Source organism: Thunnus albacares, chromosome 7, assembly GCF_914725855.1.
Source record: "Thunnus albacares chromosome 7, fThuAlb1.1, whole genome shotgun sequence".
Taxonomy (NCBI): Eukaryota; Metazoa; Chordata; class Actinopteri; order Scombriformes; family Scombridae; genus Thunnus; species Thunnus albacares.
Window position 1 is genome coordinate 7,417,926 of NC_058112.1, and position 18,512 is coordinate 7,436,437.

At 39.4% G+C, this 18,512-nt stretch overlaps 1 protein-coding gene across 1 annotated transcript in view; it reads left to right on the plus strand.

Annotated features, from left to right (window-relative positions):
• Nucleotides 1-6,372: 6,372 nt before the first annotated feature.
• smpd3 (sphingomyelin phosphodiesterase 3) overlaps nt 6,373-18,512 on the plus strand; it is a 71,592-nt gene continuing 59,452 nt past the window's right edge. Inside the window, exon 1 of the mRNA XM_044357602.1 lies at nt 6,373-6,576. The gene's annotated coding sequence lies outside the window, so the exon portion shown is untranslated. The remainder of the gene's footprint in view (nt 6,577-18,512) is intronic.

An 18,512-nucleotide genomic window follows, 5' to 3' on the forward strand; every position in this document is an offset into this window, starting at 1 on the left:
GTCAGTTAGCAAACTTGTTAGCTTCGCTCGAACACTAACGGCAAGATTAGTTCCTACAGTTTAAGACGGCTTTAATGGTGATAAGACTAAAGAAATTATTATTTTATGTCACACAGGATTGTACTTGACAGCCAATTTGTTGAAACTGTGTCTCAACAGTATCAGCAAGTCATCGTGGAAATAATACAAAACTTTGAATTCTTTTAAGTACAATCAGAATTTTAACTTTAAAAAAACTTAGCCATCAGTCCTTCTCCACAGTATTTTGTTTTACGTTAAAATGTGTTATTTTTTGTCTTGTTTTGTTTTGGTTTGTTTTGTTTGGTTTGGTTTGGTTTGGTTTGGTTTAGGGGGTTTTTTTGATGGTGAAGTTTGTTTTCAGTCAATTTTCCACTCTGCTTGACAATAAAGAATAAAATGTTTTTTGGCTTTTAGCTTTTCATTTCTTCAAGCCAAATACAAATAAATCTGTTTTTCAATACATGATGATGGACTGGCTGCTTCCTCTTACCAACACAACGAAAAAAAAAAGTTTCGCAGACATGTGATACGTAACGTGTAATTTAACAAGGCTCATTACCCAAGGATTTATTCTGAGTTTTTTTTGGTACCAGTCTGTCTGCTTTCTGGATTTAACTGCCAAAGTTTTCTCTTTGTTATTTTGTCAACTTTTGTTCTTTGCTGAGACAAGGTTTTCAAATGCATCATATATACTTTTCCACTCACTCTGTAGCCAACAAGTGAAGTGTTTATATTTCATTTCTACAAGCCAGTGACAGTGACAACCTTATTTATGTTCTGTATTTTACTGTAGGCTTTTCAATTCACAGTCTCTGTATTATTTATTCATCATTTACCATCAAACACTCTAAATCCACTCACATAAATATACTGCCGTACATTTGAGGAGCACAGTGGAGCAGCAGCTCATGTCTGACAAGATGTTTATGAGCCTTTGACATACATTTGTTACAAAACAGATATTTTGCATATGGAAAATGACATATTCTCTCACTGTGGGAGTGACACATCAGCTGAGGTGTCTGTCTTAAGATTTAATACATCACTTAGATGAGTCAACATCACTTTATAACTGCTGTAGTTTTAGAGTTCTTAAAAGTCTCATGACTAATGACTTGCATCTTATTACTGGCATTTGTTTTGTGGTGCTCACAATATTGGAAAATTACATTAGATTTTAAAAAGAAAAATCCAGAATCAATGTCCTGATCCACAGAGCTCATTGTGATCCTTTTTTAGGTGGAACTACTTTTCACTAAAGAAGTAGTCCCTGTGAAAACTGTTGAGTGCATGTTCTGTGGATTATTTAATGTAACAGGGACACTGTTTCTGAAAAGAACACTGTTTCTGCTTTGTTGGATTTTTTGAATGCCAAATGTCATTGCTGTGAAAACCACAAACTAAAATTCCATTCATCTCCATTGTACTGGGGAGGAAGCAGAGAACTCAGAGGCAGATATTTCAGAAGGAAGGCAAATGTAACCGAAACAATCTGCATGGCAAGACAACACTAGTGTAGGACATGATTTTTGTAATCGACCCTTTAATCTTCGCCAAGTTAATTTTATTTCTGTAATGTCTCCAGTATACCAAGGTCTGGACTAAAAAAGTACAACTCTAAGACAGGGCAGGTAGTTTAAAAGCAGCTCTCTGTGTCAAAAAGCCAGCAGGTAGGCAATCAAAACAAGGAGCCAACTCCATCAGGGCATAATGTAAGCTAACAGGCAAGAGTCCAAAAAGACAGTCAGTGTTTAAAACAGGGTAGGCAGGAAACAATTAAAAAGGTTCATACAATATGACTGAGAAGGTTCATCTGACAATCTGAGAAGAGGTATGCGAATGGTCTGGTGTATACAGTACTGGTCAAAAGTTTGGACACACTTTCCCAGAATGAGAAAGACATGGAAGTGCACCAGCCCTGCTGTTTTGCCTTTTAATTTCCTGTCAACACCAGAAGTGTGAATGTGTTGCATTGTGTGTTTTGTTGTGTGGGTGGACATCTGCTGCTTGTGACTATCTTGAGCCTGCATTTTAGCAAATATCTCTTCCACTGCAGTCATACAAACATTGAATGAGAGGCAGACTCTCTTTTGCAGGAACACCCTGATCACACTTACACAGTTCCACACAATCACACCACTGTCTGATCTGCTGCCACTGAGTAGCTTCACTGGAGCAGTTGGGGTTAAGGCCTTGCTCACGGGCACCTCAGAGGTGGTAATGAGAGATGGGCAAGAGCTGCTTTTCCACTTTCCTCACCCAGATTTATCCTGCTGTTGTAACTTATGTTATTTACATGGTAAGTGACTAAAGTTATCTCAAGATTGTGCTTAAGTACAGTATTTGATTACTTTTCACCACAAAGAACCTGGAGGTTCCAATATCAGTTCAGCTCTCTATAATGCTCCCAGGGCATGATGATCCAATAGTATCCTAATGATAGCTGTAAGAGAAAATGCATCTCTGTCTCTACTTCACTTGTCATGCAGTGACCACAGACTCTTTTCTCTGTCGGACTTCTTGTGTCGTCCTGTCTCTATGACTAGACTGTGGTCACTCAGTCTGTATTTGGTCAGGATCTGTCTCTGCTTTGTATCTCTAATAGTAAAGAGATACTATGCCATTTTATATTTATGGTTTAGGGCCAGATAGCAATTAGTTTGTTTTGAGTTTTGGTTTGATTCATCCAGTGTTCTAAATAAGCATCTTTTGTTAGTTTAATAATTTGGTTTACTCTGATTCATGATTGGAAAGCAGTGCTGGTCTGAGGTTGAACAGTATTGGGTGTTATTTGATCAGTAAGTCTCAGGACCAGCTGATAAAGGAGACTCTTTTGGGGGTTTAGCTCCTGGGTTTGTGGTGCCTGAGATCTCAGTGTGTCTTGGGGGCTCAATTTGAGATGTAACCAAATTTTAAGTGTTCTTTTTTAATGTTAATAATCAATTGGTAACAGCCTAATTCTGCTCTGCATGCATTGGTTTGTAAAATATTCTTCTAATTGTATAAAATACTCTACATGCTTTTTGTTTCAGCGCATTCACTGCAAGATCAAAGTTACCTGAGACACTGATTCTAAGCCCAAGGTAATCATAGTATAGGCTGTGATCTAGAAGGTGTTTCCTAATTTGAATTAATATTTGGTTTCCTGAGATTTGGGCTTCTTTCTGAAGATCACGATTTTAGGTTTGTTAAAGTTGACTAACAGGGCCCACTTCTGACAGTACTGCTCCAGGAGGTCCAGGTGCCGCTGTAGCCCTTGTTGTGTGGGTGACAGCAACACCAGGTCATCAGCATAGAGCAGGAATTTAACTTCCTTGTTGTTAAGGGTTAGGCCAGGGGTTCCAGACGACTCCAACAGTACTGCTAAGTCATTAACGTAGATATTATAAAGAGTTGGAGACAAGCTGTTGCCCTGAAAGACACCTCTCCCTTGAGTGAAGAGATCTATAGTTTTGTTGCCAATTTTTATTCCACACTTATTACTGACGTACATTGACTTATTTATGTCATAAAGTTTACCCCCTACACAGATTTGGAGAGTTTTATCATATAATTCCTCTTGCCAAATAGAATCAAAAGCCTTTTTTAAAATCAATGAAACATGCAAAAATTTTACCGTTGTTTTTTTTTGGTGTATGTGATGATTAATTAGAGTGTGTAAAGTGTAAATGTGGTCAGTAGTGCGGTGATTTGGTAAAAAGCTGATTACTCAAGGCATTGTGTTCCATAAGGAAGATCAGCATCTGGGCATTGATAAAGCAGTAACCTTCCCCAGGTTACTGCTCACACAGATGCCTCGGTAGTTGTTAGGGTCCAATTTGTCTCCACTCTTATGTATTGGGGAAATAAGCTTCCGACTCCAGGTCTCAGGAAAGCAACCCAATTGAAGAACGAGGTTGAACAAGTGAAGCAGGTCCTGTTTCAGCTCAGGGCTGCTGACATCTCTGTCCTGATGTCGTCAGTTCCACATGCTTTGCCAAATTTATTTTTTTTATGCTGTTTTCTAATTATTTCATTGTAATTAGGTAATTGAGGGAGTTCTGATTATTTTTGATTGTTGATTCAAGGATTGTCAATTTTTCTCTAATTTGTTTCTGTTCATGATAAAGATTGTTTGATAATAATTTGATCATATAGTTTTTCAAAATGATCTTTCCAAATGTTACCATTTTGTAGGGCCAAGTTGTCTTTTTCGTTGTTTAGGTTGTTCCATCCCTCCCAGAACTGATTTTGATCAATGAACTCCTCAGTTGTTTTCTGATCATGATGTTGTTTTGTCTTATGTCTTATTATTTGTTTGTATTCTCTCAGTGTTTCAACATCATTTTGTCGCAGGTCTGTGTTTTGTGGCTGACGGTGTTTTAGATTGCTGCTGACTGCTGTCTTATTTTTTCTTCTTCTTTTATTTTTCTTTTTATTAGACAGTTTTGCAGTCCTTGTCATACCACGCTTCCTTTTTCAGTCTCTGTTTAGATGCAGAGCTGCTTTACTGGCAGATTTGTGATAAATATTCATTTTTGTAACAGCCATGTTTAATTGGTTTGGCTGAAACTGTACAGAGACGAATGTGTTAATTAGACCAGTGATTTCAGGTGAAGTCATTACATTTTTAAATCCTAACTTCAACATCAGGAGTCCATATATATTTATTTATTTTATGTAATTTACAGGGCTCAAGACCTGTTGTTATTTGGTTTTATACATACATTAATCTGACAGTGATCTGATAGTGGGGTCTGTGGTCTGACAGTGAGGGGTCCATGTCAGTGATGGTGTAGTCGACTACATTAGTCCTAAGAGCTGAACAATATGTGAACTTCCCCAATGTACACCATTAAGCATATACAGACTTAAGGAGTGACACAGATGCACTAGCTCTTTCCCTGTGTTGTTGTAAGGCTGAGGTGTAGAGAGGATTACCAGCAGGATCCATTATGTCAGGCTCACATCCTGCTCCAGCATTTAAATATTCCACCAGCAGGACATTACCCTGGGACTGGTAATGTCGGATCTCTTTATGGAGATTTTCAAAAAAGTTTTCATTGTAATAGGGCGACTCAAAGGGGGCGGGGCGGGGGGGGGGGCGGGGGGGGGGGGGGGGGGGGGTGTAGGCCACATATATGTACAGATCATTATCACATTTGGCAATATTTTTGTTTAACTTAAGACTGATGTGTGTTGTTGGTTTTTTATTGTTTTTAATTTATACCACACAGTAACCTCACCTGAATCTCTACTGTGATGTATGCGTTTCTGTTTGAGGGACGGTAGTAATATGTTTCTATAGTTTGAGGGACAGTGAGTGTAGCAAGCAAAAGCAGTACAGAAAATGATTAACATTGACAGATGATTAACAATAAATATACAATAATATGCAAATATCAACAATCATATCAAATACAATATAATAAAAGGAAATAATTAAAAGTTACATTCAATTCAACTCATAATCATACAGGACAGAAAAGTTGCCCCTAATGTATGGAAGGAATGAGTCCAGTAGGTAGAATAACATGGGTAGCTGTTATACTTTTACAGATGTCATCACTGAGAAAGATTTACTACAGAGCTTGTTTCTCTTAGTGTATGACAACAACAGCTAATACTGCACACTGACGTTTCTCCCCGCATAGATGGGGCAGTTTCTGAGGATCTGGGAGATGGATAAACTCAGGATACATATTATTAATTTTTTCAAAGAAAACCTCTCTCAAATACTTATCATTTTCACAGTATAGTAGGAAGTGACTCAACCTCTCTTTTATTACAAAGTGAACACAACCGGGTAGCCTGTGACAGCCTGTTTGTATGGTCTCTCTCTCTCTCTCTCTCTCTCTCTCTCTCTCTCTCTCTCTCTCTCTCTCTCTCTCTCTCTCTCTCTCTGTAGAGCATGCTTTCTACACCCTGACCAGTAATCGGACTCTTTCAGGGCTCTGTAGGGGATCAAACAGATTTTATGTTCACTGAGGGAAGATTGTTCACTGGTCCTTAAATTTAACTTATGGCTGAAGCGCGCGCGCGCGTGTGTGTGTGACAGGGAGGAGTTTTGTGTAAATGATTGCCTGAGAATTAATTGTCTCAGTTTACCAGTTTATATTGAAGTAGATGATCGTGGGAATAGAATTTTTTATTTCATAATGTGATGTAAATAAAACTTGTGTAAAAGTCTCTCCCTCCCTCACTCTCTCTCTCTCTCTCTCTCTCTCTCTCTCTCTCTCCCTCTCTCTCTCCTTGCATCCTTCTACCTCTCCCCCCCCCGGAGGCGGTCGCTAGGGGGAGTGGGCGTGGCGTTACTCGTAGCTAGGCAGTGACGTCAGCGGGAGCTGTTCAAAGTGGTGTGGTGCTGAAGAGACAACTCTCGTCGCCTCTCCTCTCCGCTCAGTCAGCCGCTCGGTCGCTCGCTCGGTCCGCAGCCATCTACTGCTCCGTGAACGCTGGATTTCACAGCTTCAGAGATCGCTAATTAGCAGCCCAGCACAGGAGGATACAGAAAAGAACAATAATCAACACCGTGTTCACGTCACCTGAAGCCCATGTGGGAGAGATTTCAAACAAGTAAGTCGCTTTTCCTCTGTCTATATCTGTCTAATGTGGCGGAAAGCAGCAGGAATGCATACTTTACACATTTACTGGGAAATAAACGCCAATTAAACAGAAGTGATCACCTTTCCAGCGAGATCATTCCACTCCTGATTGTGTAATAGTAGGCTACAGATATATCCCGGCTGTCTGTAATTGTCAGCTCCTGTGTGTGCACTGAGGCAAATCTTCCAGCCGCGCCTAAATCTTACCCTGTGCCTGCCTGGGGTAAAACATTTGACTATATTTGCATGATCCAGTGGTCAGAGATGCTCACTCGCTCACTCTCACTCTCTCTTACACACACACACACACACACACACACACACACACAGAGAGAGAGAGAGAGAGAGAAACACAAACACACACTGTTTTCTTTGCACTAAGATCAGAAAAGCAACTAAAAAATGAAACCAATATTAAAGCTCTCTCTCCACTGTCCACTGTGCTTCTGTAGCTCTATATCTTTGTATGTGTGTGTTCCTCAGATACACATTGTGGTTAAACAGGGCTGATTCAAGGGACACCATTATTCTAGACTATAAGCTCCTGTTACTATCCTGATAGCTAATACAACATCACAGCTGGTAGGAGAAAGTATAGGAGCCAGAATCTGCTGAGAGGTGCTGCTTTTTTGATTCCAGGGTACATTGAGGTGTGGCTTGGGTGGCCTCTCCTCTCCTCTCCTCTCCTTTCCTCTCCTCTCCTCTCCTCTCCTCTCCTCTCCCTCTAATTTCTCTTCCTTCCTTCTCCTTGTCTCAGTTTTATTGCCTTGGCTGATGTGGTGAAAGGGAGTCAAGTCGGTGCTGTAAAACTGTCTCTTTCCTTCATCTATACACATACATTCATAGAAATTCCAAAGGCTTTTTGATTTCTGAACTTCAGAATGTATTTTCTCACAAAATGGGGACTGTGGATTTTGTAACCTATCACTTACCAATAAGTATCAAAAATGTACAGTACCAATCAAAAGTTTGGACACACCTTCCCATTCCCTTGAATGAGAAAAATGACTGGTACTGTACAACATTTCATACTTTCTTGTATTTCAGACATTCAAAGGAACTTTGATTTCCATAAGATTGGCAAAGAAACTGACCTCACAAAGAAGGGTCAAAATCAAAGTTGCAGAGGCTGAAATAGTGTCTTGATTTTAGTTCCTATTATGAGTCACACTCTAAAAAATGGCATTTCCCATAATGCAACTAATTTTTTCAGCCTCAAGAGAGCACCTCCCACGACACAAGACATTAAACAAAAGTTTCCTCAGGCTGAGTAGTGCTCTCTGTGACAAGTAAACTAAGATTCATGTGTAAAATTGGTGGAGTGGCCCTTTAAGTGTCAAAAATTTTTACAATTTTTCAGGCTTTCTTGTATGTCAGCTATTAAAAACCCATTACTTGTGCTTCCTGGACATTTGAAAGCCTCCCACAGCCCAGCCTTTCTGACCATACAAAGCCTTCTAAAATGACATAAGTAATGTGGTGTGTTGGCGACAGCCCTGTTTTCTTTTCTCAGAAGGTCCCAGAGGCTGCAAGAATCCAGTAGTTGTGAATCTTAACATTATGTACAAAGTATTTTTGAACTTTCCATTCAGCTTCAACAAGATGCAGTCAGGCCATCTGGGTGCTTGCAGGGTGCAGCTCAAGCTCTCTGTGCAGAAGTGAACACATTCTGACATTTTACCACACAGGCTGATATGTGAAAGGTGACATAGCTGACATCACAACAGGGCTGCAAAACGTTTAGAGTGTTCATAGATCATCTATATATAGGTGGATGGAGAGCTGTGCTGCTTAACTTTTTTCTATATTGAGTTTAATTCCTCCCCTGTGGATTTGATCTGGGCCTGTAGCCCCACTCTTCTCACATTTACCCAATTATCTGTGTATTAGAGTAATCCTGTGCTGCTCGTTAATACACCATGTTTGATTTTCATTCCGTAAGTTTTTTAACACAGCTCTTGGCTTTCAACCAGCCTGCCAGAGGAGCAGAAGGCTTCACAATATGTCCACATCTTTAAACATAATCTTGAGACTAACCTTTTCAGTCTGACGTCTCCTTCTTTGTTTGCTCAAATTATGACTTTCAGTATGATATTTTTAAATAAAAGATGTGTTAGTTATATAAGCCTTATACGAGTGCCTGTTAATGTCTGAGTTGTGCTTTTTTTAAGTGTGAGTTGCAGGTTCTGTAATTTCTCAAATGAAAGGCCTGATGTCTTTATTAAACTCAGAGGGTCCTGACATCTTCAACACTTCATATCTCAGAATGACCCTGAGCTCAGAACACGCGTAGCACTCTGTATGTCAACCCTGCATGTTAGGCACTGAGTATTGATTTATGGATTGATTGATTTGGCCTTTGTTGGTGCTGTATTTTCACAATCGTAAAAGGAAATTGTAGTTATAATGTAATTTTTCTCTGCCATCTGATGGCTTTTTCCTACGACCCCCACCCCCCATCCACATCCACTGGCCTTTCTGTTGATGGAAAAAAGCCAGCAAGGGGGAAAAGGTCAGCCCCTCACCCTCCTCTCTATCCATGTGCTCCAAACAGGCCCCTGGGTGTCTAGTGGACTGGGTTTCTACTCATGACAGAGCAGGCAGGTGGTTGAGTGGAGCTGGCAGGTTGATAGGGCAGGCAGGTGGGGGGTTGGGTGGGGCTCTGGTGGGTCCTGGAATCCAGTGACACCTGATAGTGCAGGATCTGGTTTCTCTACCTGTGTGCAGGTGGAGGGACATCAGTAATACTCCTTAATACTTAACTGTGTACAGTACTGGATAAAATGGTGTAACAATGGTTATTGTCTGTTCATACTTGATGTTTTAATTCTGGCAAGAGCCATTTTAGAAGTGACTTGATTTTGCAAAAATTCTATTCTCAATGCCCCTTTTTTATGCTAAAGTTGTTCACTTGTATTTGATTCACCCAAAGGATGCTGACACCATTTGTGGAGGGATGATATATTTACTTTTTCTTCTTGTACCCATTCCCAAAAGGGAAATTCTCTTGTCCATCTTCAAAGGGAGGTCAAAGGTTAGAAACCACTACAGAAAGCATTTGTGTTGTGTAAAGGTCACAATCAATATTTTTTATACGAACAATGGATCAAATGACAATGTGTAATGTGAAAGTGAAGAGTCCTCAGAAAATTATTCCCCAAATCTCCTTCAGCTCGGCAGAGCATTTTTGTGTCTTTTAGCTCATTGTTATAGATGATATTGGTGAAACAAGATTATCTATAACCAGCACTAGACCTCCACGTGATAAATTTACTTAAATAAACAAAAAATGTAGATTTTTGATATTGCTGAGTATCATTAGTATGGAACCGTCTATAACTCAGATCACGGTTATCATTTTTTTATTTTTCTAATTAGGGTTTATTTGAAGTGAATTGGATTTAAAAAAGAAATTCAAACATTTGTCCATTTGCTGGCAGCTCTTCTGAACTCCTTCAAGGACTCTTACAGCTCCTCAAGGACTTCGGTGTCCTCTTACCCCAGATTTTCAACCCTCTGCATCAGATTAGGAGATAGTATATGCATGCCAATATATGTGATAAGCAAACCATCCAACACTCCCGGTGCTACTTTATAACGCTCCTCTTCAACACGACTACAAAGAGAAATTTCTTCTTCACACTCGAGTGCATCTCTTATTTCCTCTCCCCTCCTCCACTAGGTGCTCTCATATCAGCCTGGATAGAGTATATTGTCACAGCCAATGGCAGCATGCGAAGGCTAGGTTTCCTGCTTAGATCTGTGGTCAGATAAGGAGCCCGCTCAAAAGTAGCTACACATGGGAATCTCAAACTGCTCAAATCTTTATCAGGTATGATCTTTAAAGCTGAAATCTATATCTGTCTTCATGTTCTGTGCAACAGAGAGCATTGAGTTGTTGCGATTGACAGTCAACAGGATGTCTGCTGTCTTTTGAATCAGCTACTGCAAACCCTGAAAGATCTGTGATACCTGTGGGCTTATGCTGTTAATTTCAAACCATGAAGATATAAATGTGGCTGCCACGATTGACTCTCTTTTAGTATAGACTTTATTGGCTCTAGGACAGGTACTTACTCAATAGCTGAGTGTATTTCTCTGAATAATAATGAGATATGTTGACAAAAAGGCTCAAAAAAGCTTTCAAAGCTGAACCTCTATGTGCAACCTCACACACAGGCAACTTCATGCTGTTCTGTTAATCAGACTGAATTGCATTTCATTTCTCTTCATTCATTCAGCCTGACATTGTGTTCATGTTAGTCTATTTCTTGATGATTTTGACTTGTTTTGCCCTACTCAATAAGAAGTTTCTATCTGGCCTTCGGAGGAGCAGCTAACTTTTTTTCATGAAAATCTAAAGAAATGTTGACTTAAGAGTTGTTATTTCTGTAAATCAACTTAGAACAACCCTTACAGCTGACAATCTTCATCCATGCTTGAAGCCATTTGTATGTTACTGTTTTTCATGAATTTAGCTAGCTAGCTACTGTATGTAGAAAGATGATGTCAGTCTCCCGCTACACAAAATCAAATTGTCTGATTTCTCTGAACGTGAGAAACTGCTAGCTAGATAGTTTCATGTGGCAGCAACAGGTAACTGTGTGAAATGTAAGAACTCAAGTACCCAGAAATCCTTCAATTTAGAGTGACAAGTGTAACGTTACATGAAAATCTTGTATAGTGTAGCTTTGCACTGGTTTTCCACTTTGTAATTTACAAGGGAAAATGTTTGATTTGTACTGAATGTTCATACATGGGGTCTTATTAGTTGGATTGTTTTATGATGGTGTTTTCTAGTTCCTGTAAAATTCTGAATTTTTGCCACAAAAGACAGCATTAGTAATCAAAGAAGCTGGTATCTGAGGTTTGTTGTTCTTTCTTATTCATTTGTAATATCTGACATCAACTATGTAGACCTAGCATCACCTAAGATTGTCAGATTGTGATTTCAGTGAAAAAAAATTAATCTGTGGCTTTCAGTCTGTACATACTGTAGCTTCATTAAACTGGTCTGTAGTGGACTTTCTTTCCTCAAAGTTGGATATCATATTTATTAACATATATTTACATAATCATATTTAAGGGACTAAAAACCATTTTCACAACAGTCAATTATAAATATAATTTAAATGTTGAGCTCTTCTGGCTCTGGTTCTGTCTTTTTTTCTCCCTTCCTCAGCCAACCTCCTACTGGCTGATGCTGGGATCACTGTCAGATTTCAGATGGTTCAGACAGTCGAGTCAAGCTTGGCCACAGCATAAAAATCATCCGGTGTGACCTCGGCTGTAGAGCCGGCTCTGGCTCTTTGTTGAACTAAAGCTTTTAGCAGAACAGTAGGCATGCACTCACACACACACACAAACACACACAAACACACACACACACACTCATAGAAATGTACAATGTGTGTAGAAACAACTGCAGTTGCTTGAATGTCCATTACTGACAGAATGTGAGAACTGATCTGTCACTACCAGCTACAATAGAGAAATATTTAACATGATGGAGTAGAATTGTATTTTATTGTCCACTCAGTCTTTTAGCCTCAAATCTAAGAAGAAAACATCGCTTCACCTTGAACTGCCTCTCATTCTTATTCTGTCATAATAACAGAAGTTAGGAGCACTTTAGAGGCAGAAAAATTCCCACATGATTCCCAGAAGACACCTTGTGGTGAGTAGGAAAAAAAATCTGCCAAATTTTCAAGTTGTAGGCTCTCAAAGGACAGTTTTTCACTGCCTGCCAAACACACCACACACAGATTGGTGATATGGCGTCTGTCAACTCCAGCCCAGAGCAGATCAGACGGGCAGCCACTCACTGAAAGCCTTTGGGATTAGCTATTTCATAGGATTGTCACCCTGATCCTCTACGTTTTGTTCGGACGGCCTACTTAAGGCCACATCTGGTCAGCATGTTGCAGTGTGTGCACAGCAAAAGAAGTCATTTAATCTGCATAAAATGAAAGGCTCTTAAGAGCTATTTGGTAAGGATAGAAGTTCTAAATAAAGCTGCATTGTCTGCTTAAGCGTGGTGCCATAAAGACATTTCTTTTGTAACATCTTAAATGTTGGTCTTTATGTAAAAACCTTTTTGTTGAGTCAACATAGGTTATATGCTGCTTATTTCTAGATCCTCACTGTGTTTGTGAGGCCAGTACCATGTATATCAATATTTGAGAGTTGAAAGTCCGGTAGTAATATTTAGCCAATATTAGCTTTGTAACATAAATATATAAACATTTTTGATAAGATCCCTTAAATTTTGGAATTAAAGAATTGTGATATACATTTTTAAGTTGAAAAATAACATTGTCAGCCCTCTCTAGTGGACAAACTATGTAAAGGCAACACTGTTTCTAAATGTAACATTTTGAGAAATGTTCTTTTTTACATTCTTTCCAAGACTGAGTTGAGAAGATCAGGATCAATCTCATGTCTGTGTGTTAGTACAAAGCTGAACCCAGGACTGGGCTGAACATGCTCAAAAATACTGCACACCAACCAGCACCTCTAAAGTTGACTATGATGAACCTCTTTTGTTTAACTTACACAGAAAGAGAAAAGTAAAAATGGCAATTTGTGGTTTTAGATGGAGTTACATGCTGTATTTTTAGGCAAGCAACAGCTGGGTGCAGTGACTGCACAGTTTTGTCCCAACCTCAAACTTGTGCTCATATACCATTTCTGGCAATCACTATTCTAAGGACTCTTTGGGATTTCTGTTGGTTAAACATTCTTGTTAACAAGTTACTGTTGGAGGTGTTGCTAGCTGTATTTTTCTCTTGAGACAGAGCTAGGCTAGTTGTTTCCCCTGCCTCCAGACTTTATGCTAAGCTAGGTTTTCTGTATTGCATTCCCTTAGTATTTGTGCGCAAATATCAGTGTGTGACTTGACTTATGCAAATACATACTGTGTGCATTTTCTGTAATTATAGGTAATTTACTTGTTACCAGATATCTCTCATATCTCATTCTGTCCTTTGAGGTAGCATGGCCAGATTAACTAGCTAACTAGCCACTCTCTGTGCAATGTGTACAGTACAGGTTTTCTATAGTACAGTGTTGCAAGATAGTAACACTTTTGTCTTAAAACTTCAGGTGAAAATCTAAATACCAATTATCATTTTAGTACAAACTATAAGGCTAAGTTACTTAAAAGGATGGTTCTCAGGATCAGGGAGTATACCCACCTTAGGCTAGAGACTGTAGGCTATGTTTAAGTGAGTGTAGGCTATGTTCAACACACAGCATATATACAGCATAATATATTTATACATGTAGATGGAGTATATGATTACAGCATGTGACCAATTTAGCCTTAATTAGACCCTGTAGAGCTAATTAGAGACCAGACCATGTATCAACATTAACTTACCAATCTCTCCTCCACCCTTTTCACTCTCCCTCCTCTCTTTCATTTCTACTCGGACTGTACAGGCTTCATCTTTTCACGCTGCCTTCATGTGGGCGTGTGTCCTTTCCATCTCTCATCTCTCCCTCTCTCTCTTGCCCCATCAGTCTTGTATGTCTGCCATCCTCCCATCTTCTCTGTATCCTCCATCTGTCTATATCGTTCCCTACATCCATGCTGGCAGGTTCATGTGCCAGCATGGCAGCATCGGTGGATGAAAATCTACTCCTTTTGGTTGTACGTTGTCCAAGGAATAGCAGTCTAATGCTGATAGATGGACACAGCCTGAAACCCTGTTCTCATAAGATGTTATTTTGCTGTATTTTATTTAGTTTGGTCAAATGCCTCAAAGGCAATGATGGATTTTTCTTACAAGATTTGAACCTGACCCTGGTTCAGTCGAGGAAATTGAAACAGAAATCAGCCCTGTTAAATCTACTGTATTTAGTTATACTCTGACTGCTCAATGCTCCACTATGTTCACCAGCTAGTTGATACCTGTCAGTTTGTTACTAGGCAGGTAGTGTACAGTCAGTTAATAAGAGCTTTTGGACTGAAAGCAGCTGCCTGTTGCTGCTGCTTGAAACAAGGTTACCAAAAGTGCACTTGCAGGCCGTAAAACCAAAACAATAAGCTAGAAGATGCTAAAATGCTCCATAAAGCTGAGGGGAACTGTAGCGTTGGTCATAAATATGTTGATTTGTCACCATGAGCAACACCTTTCACATGACACATAGTCTTTTGACCTGTTGTTGATATAAAAATATTGGCTACTGCAGCTTTAAATGATGCTGAATCACAAAAAAAAAACAGGTGTTTAGTTACTTTGGAAATAAATTCCACAAATGTAGAAAACTGCAGTGTACATTACCAATACATGTAGAACAACATATACATGCCTATCTAAATCATTTTTAATTTAAAAAAAATGTAAAAAAGCTGCATTATCCTCCTTTCATCCATTGACATCACAGCTCCGGGAAACATGATCAACATTCATATTAGTCTGCCTCTCAAATAATTCAAAGTGACACATCGAGGCAGTCAAGTCAAGTCAAATTAAATTTATTAATTTAGCCCAAAATCACAGATTTGTCTCAAGGTATGTTGAAAGCATGTGTTCCAGAAACACACACAAATGTGCAAGCAAATCTGATTAGTCTCCATTGCCCTGCATACAGTATTGTCTGCCTTTCACAGTCAGTGGTATAAACATCATATATTCACTGACTAAAGCTTGCTGGCAAAGAATCATAGCCCACCTGAACCATCTCTCCTGGGCCTTCACTGGTTTGAAGCTCTGTCATCCTTTTCTCCTATTTCAGAAAATAAACATGACAGGGGTCAGCAGACGTCCAGGATGGTGGTGGGTGGTAGCTGTAACAAGACACTCAAAATGTAATGATGTGAAAACCACACAGAGCAGGGGAAGTGGAAACTCATAGCAGTCTGCTGCCGGTCTACAAAGCACTTCCATCTTCCATCCTAACCCATTACAGACCTTTTTCCCTCATTTTTTTCATTATTTTTTTTCTAATATAGCGGTCATAGTCAGGTCACCTCAACAGTCTAAATACAATTTTGGAGTTACAGTAACAGACTCAAAAGAGCAGAAGGCAGACAACCTACCCAAGGTCAACTATCCACTGCAGGGACTATGACATAGCACACACACACACGTTAACCTCACTTGTGCTCTGTGACACATAGAGGGGATTATATAAATCATCTCATGCGTCATCCATAGTAGCTCACAACTGCACACGCATACACACACACTCTCCTCTTCAGCCTCTATTATAAATCGTATTGTTGTTATAATCTGAAATCCAATTGAGGAGCACAGTTGAAGAGCAGAGGTGGCACTGTGACCATCGGTTGAACTGGTGTCCTTCCAGCCTGCTCACTGCTAATGCTGGGTGTATGAATGTGTGTGTGTGTGTGTGTGTGTCCTCAAGCATGTTAACTTTCAATTCCTGTCATGCTGCTCCTGCACATTGTTGGCAAGCCAATGTATTAAAGAAGGGTTACCCCGTAAAGTAGTATCAAATGTCAAATTCTGGTGATTTTTGCAGTGTTGGCCAGACAAGTGAGGACAAATGAGTCTTAAAACAAAAAACACGACAGCTCTCATCTCTGATTTATCATTTAGAAGAGATGGATGCTCACTGTTCATTGTTGATGGAGACTCTCCAAGTCTCCTGATGAATTCACAGACTGAGACAGTATTAAAATACAGGGCAGATCAATGTGATTGATTGTACAGAAACAGCCCTCCTACCAAAATCTCACATTTTAAAACATGATACTGTGTGACAGTGTTACTGTGGGCTGCACATGTCCGTGCTGTCCATACCATGCCAGTGACAATGTCATAAACCAGACTCGGACTGAATGTCTCACTGTTTTGTGAGGCGAGACACATGTACTAGTAAGGGACTGTATGAAAATTATGTGGGGGATTTTGACTGATTTATTTATTTAAACCTTCCTTTGTGAGATGTATTATATAGAGAGGTAATAGTTCTTAAAGATGGCTTTCATGTGTGCCATGGATTATAAAGATGCATTTGGCCATTTGTAGAGGCCAGCAACCATGTTTCTGAATCAAGTTATTTTTTCCATAGCAATCACACAAGTAGCTAAAAGGACAAATATATGAGTTTTTAGAAACATAGTTCATGTGGATTTTATTGATGATGAGTGACTGACTTATCTCTAGCAAAAAGTGTTTTAGTTTTTGCTAGATATTTAGACATTTGGCAATTACTAATTTCACTCAATGTGTGCATATTGGTGGTGCAAATTGTTAAGACTAAAGTTTAATGAAGGTGTTATTCTATTATTATTCTATAAAGATATTAAATGCTTAAATCAGGGTACACTATTTTAGATTATTTATGTTTTGTCTCTTTTAATAGTAAATGTTTTAAGGAGTTTTACCAGTTCTGTGTCAAAATATTAACATTGGAGGGTCTTGGTTTAAAAACATAATAAAAAATAAAAACGTAAGGCTTAGCCACCCTCCCCACCATAATAATTATCTTACAGTCCCTGAGCTTTTATTTATACAGTTTGTCCTGGGATTTTTTTAACACTATCATTTGCTTACAATTCACCATGAAATGGAAATGAAAATTTAGAGCTCAGAAAAAAGCATTACCATGGTATCCAACTGAATCATCTTCTGTAAAAGGGACTTTTTTTTTAACAGACACTAATGTTTATCCACTGGCTTTGGTAAGTGACTACTTCATGTTCACTAATGTAAACTAAACAGCCCAACATGGTCAAATTGGGTTTTTGGGGAGGATTTGGAAAGCGAACAGTTCATCTTTGTAATCCATCTGAATGAGATTGGCTGAACGATATTTACTCTGGATTATTTTGTTCAAATATGTGCATCTCACTAAAGCTACATTTAGGGTGGACAGATGTGCAGTAGATTGTGAGTGTATTTGTGCGTGGGCGTTTATGTTTGGGGTTGAAGAGGGGGTTGGTTGGTTGCCTGCCTGCTGCTGTTGGCAGGTCAGTATGAGCAGACTGTGTTAACATGGAGAGATTATGTTTCCACCGCTGGTCCTGCCTTTACCTCTGCTGAGAGGACGCAGAGAGCAGGATTTGGGTTTGGTTGAGTTAATCTTCCAGTCTGAGGTTTATATTTGGAAACTTGGTGTGTGTGTGTGTGTGTGTGTGTGTGTGTGTGTGTGTGTGTGTGTGTGTGTGTGTGTCTGTGTGTAGGTGTGTCTGTGCGTGCGTGTGTGTGCATGCATGCGTGCCTGCCAAGTGGCAACCTCTGGGTCTGAAAAATGAAGTCATCGTGGAGGTGCCAAAAACTGCAGTTCCTTGAACGGCCACTTGAGGCTGGCTCCAAAATCAAATCCCCATAGATCCCCATGTTAAAATGCCCAACTTTACAGCTGTTAACTGTACAGGGGTGAATTGTTATATAACTCACCTGTTTAAATTTTATCTATACTTAAGTTATACATAATTAAGGGTGTTGCCACTTTGAATGACAGGTGGGTGCCATCACAGGCAAGTTGCTACCATGGTGACAACATTGGCTAGGTAATGTGACCATGGTGTAACTCCAAATGCTGTATATCAGTGTGTTTTCAGTTCATGAAAGTTAATTGTAACATTTTGGTTGCCTAAAAAAGTCTTGTTCAGCATTTGGTTGTACTAAAAGACCCTTTAAGGAGTCGGATGTTCAGTTTTTCCTGTAAGTACATTTTGTTTTAATGGTAAGTACACTGCGCTAACCAAGCTAGCAGCTAGCAGCTAGCATTAGGGTCAGCTCCATCCTCTCGTCCCTTCCAGCTCCAAAAATCCAATATGGCGACTTAAAAAAAGAACCAATGGGTGATGTAATAGCTATGTCCATTATTTTATATTAGTCTATGGTGCCTATGTGCCTGTGTGCGTGTGTGTATGTGCTGTCAGTCATCTACTTGTTAACTGATTAAATAATAAACACCCACATCATT